This window comes from Carlito syrichta, unplaced genomic scaffold (genome assembly GCF_000164805.1).
Source record: "Carlito syrichta isolate Samal-C Ts95f unplaced genomic scaffold, Tarsius_syrichta-2.0.1 Scaffold115695, whole genome shotgun sequence".
Taxonomy (NCBI): Eukaryota; Metazoa; Chordata; class Mammalia; order Primates; family Tarsiidae; genus Carlito; species Carlito syrichta.
In genome coordinates, this window is record NW_007059791.1 from 3,364 (window position 1) to 6,726 (window position 3,363).

Here is a 3,363-nt window from a genome sequence, read left to right on the forward strand (position 1 = left end):
TCTCTCAATGAGTGGCAAGTGAATGAATGGACTTCAATTGTACAGCTGTATCTGGTGGCTCTGAGTCAGAATTTGACACACATTTTAGTCCACACATGGCCTATCCATTATTTTATTTACCACTTCCATCCAAGCCTCTTTTTTGCATGGCGAATTATATCATTATTTAATTATATATTACAATGTAATAATGATAGAAATAAAGTGCACAATAAATGTTATGTGCGTGAATCGTCAGGAAACCAATCTCTCCCCTTTCTACCCCACCCATGGAAAAATTGTCTTCCACGAAACTGGTCCCTGATGCCAAAAAGGTTGGGGGCCGGTTATCTAATCTGTTAAGGGTGTGAACATGACAAACAGGCAGAGGAACATTGACTTCACTGGGACATCAACCCTCTCCTGCCCTCAGGCTGGCATCACTGGCACTCCTGGTTCTCAGGCCTCTGCACCACACCACCAGCTGTCCATGCCTTATACTGGTTCTGTTTCTCTGGAAACCCCTAATATTCTGTCCAAACAGAAGGCTCGCATATGGAGGGCTGTGTCTGAGAAAACATCTTTTCAATCTTTTTGATGTGATTAGAACAATCAATTTTTTCTTTTGCTTTGTTTTGTTTTTTGAGTTGGAGTCTCACTCAGTCACCCAGACTGGAGTGCAGTGGCCACTCCCGGCCATCGCAGCCTCAACCTGCTGGGCTCCAGTGATCCTTCCACCTCAGCCTTCCAAGTAGCTGGAACTACAGGCATGCGTTACAACACCCAGCTAATTTTTTGGTTTATTGTAGAAATGAGGTCTCGCCAAGTTGCTCAGGCGGGTCTCGAACCCGCGGGCTCAGGCAATCCACTCACTTCAGCCTCCCAAAGTGCTGGGATTACAGACTGAGTCACTGAGCCCAGCCTCCATTTGGTTTTCATACTTTTTTTTTTTTTGAGTTGGAGTCTCATTCTGTCACCCAGACTGGAGTGCAGTGGCTGTTCCCGGCCACTGCAGCCTCAACCTGCTGGGCTCTGGTGATCCTTCCGCCTCAGCCTTCCAAGTAGCTGGAACTACAGGTGCGCACTACCACACCTGGCTAATTTTTGTTTATTTATTGTAGAGATGAGGTCTCACCAAGTTGCCCAGGCAAGTCTGGTTTTCTGCCGGAGACCAGCTCCAGCCGGGTTCAGGGTACCCCAAAGGTGGAGACGGCATCGGCGACTGGGGGGAAGAAGAAAGAGAGAAAGAGAGAGAGAGAAAAAGAAAGAGACTGGACTCCAGTCTAGTGCAGAAGCCGTTTAATGGGAATTACAACTGGTCTTTTATACACAGTTGGGTGTGTGAGAGGCGTTCCCCACCCACCGGATGTTCTTTCAGATATAATCTTATAACCTAATTGATGAAACCTTAATCCATTTATTCAACTTCAATAAATCCTAAGATCGTGACCCAGAAGCCTGTGACCAATACTAAGGCTCTTAGATGTGATCCAAGTTTGAATTATAAGTTGTGTGAAAGCCAAAACTGCAGGTTGTGGAAGAATGGGAGCAATGAACTTCTAAAGTTAGCTTGTGTTCATCCCGGTCTCAGAGTTTTTATGTTTTGAGCTTAATCTGGTTAGTGTTGAGTAGAAAGGGGGAGGAAATGGGGTCAATAGCTCCTGAACGCATCCTAGTGGTCTCAAGATCAATGGCTTTCCTGATCCCTAATGCTCAGTGGGCCTCCATGGCCGGCTCCCAACAGTTTTCATACATTTTATTTTGAGACATGGTCTCACTCTGTCGCCCAGACTGATGGGCGTAATCATGACTCACCACAGCCTCGACCTCCTGGGCTCAAGCAATCCTCCTACCTCAGCCTCCCAAGTAGCTGGGGCTACAGGCACATCTCATCATGCCTGACTAATTTTATTTAATTTTTTTGTAGACACGAGATCACAATGTTGCCCAGGTTGGTCTCGAACTCCTGAGCTTAAGCAATCCTTCTGCCTTGGCCTCCCAAAGTGTCGGGATTACAGGCATGAGCCACCATGCTGGGCTTCATTCCTGAATGGTATGTGATTTTCAAAACTGAGTAATAAAGAACTTGGCTTAAAAGAACTTTACTTGGAGAAGAAAATGCAATGTAATAATATTTCTTTCTTTCTTTTTTTTTTTTTGAGTTGGAGTCTCACTCTGTCGCCCAAACTGGAGTGCAGTGGCCGCTCCTGGCCACCGCAACCTCGACCTGCTGGGCTCTGGCAATCCTTCCGCCTCAGCCTTCCGAGTAGCTGGAACTACAGGCGCGCTGCCATGCCTGGCTAATTTTTTGATTTATTGTAGAGATGAGGTCTCGCCTGCCCAGGTGGGTCTCGAACCCGTAGACTCAGGCAATCCACTCACCTCAGCCTCCCAAAGGCGTGGGATTACAGGCTGAGCCACAGAGCCCAGCTTCTTTCTTTTTTTATTTATTTTTATTTTTTAGTTGGATTCTTACTCTGCCACCCAGCCTGGAGTGTAGTGGCATCATCATAGCTACTGTACCCTTGTCCTGTTGAGCTCAGGAGATCCTTCCCCTTCAGCCTTCCAAGTAGGTGGAATCACAGGTGTGCACCACCATGCTGTGCTAATTTTATTTATTTATTTATTTACTTATTGACTGTAGAGATGAGGTCTTGTCTTGTTTCCCAGGCTGGTCTCAAACTCTTGGGCTCAGGCAATCCTGTCACCTCAGCTTCCCAAAGTGCTAGGGTTACAGGTGTGAGTCACTGTGTTCGGCCAATAAGATTTCTTTATTACACACCAGACTCCCTGCCTCACTAATAGCTTGGTGGAAATTTTCAAAAGTCAAGTTTTGCCAAAGGTCAATTCACTACCTGGTTTTTTTGTTGTTGTTGTTTCAATCTTGCTGTTAGATGACATGAATGTATTAAACAAGGGACTTGTGCCCAGTTGCTTATTTGTACAAAATAATGAAAGACGGGACATTGCCTTCTCAAAATATTGTAGCAGCACTAAAGCTAATGGTGGTGGATAATATCTTTGATGTTGGATTTTTACAAAAATTGTTTTCGGTCCTTTCTTATTTTTTTTCTTTCTTTCTTCTCTTTTTTCTTTTTCTTATTTATTTATTTATTTATTTTCATTTTGAACTTCTTTTCACATTTTTAAATTTTAAAGATGTGGGCTACAATTCAGGGTTAGGTATACAAACATTGATTATGCAAGTTTTTTATTTTTATTTTTTAGTTGGAGTCTCACTCCGTTGCCCAGGCTGGAGTGCAATGGCACATTCATGGCCACCCCAGCACCCCAGCGTCGACCTGCTGGGCTCGGGCAATGCTTCCATTTCAACCTTCCAAGTAGTCAGAACTACAGATGTGCACACCACACCCAGTTAATTTT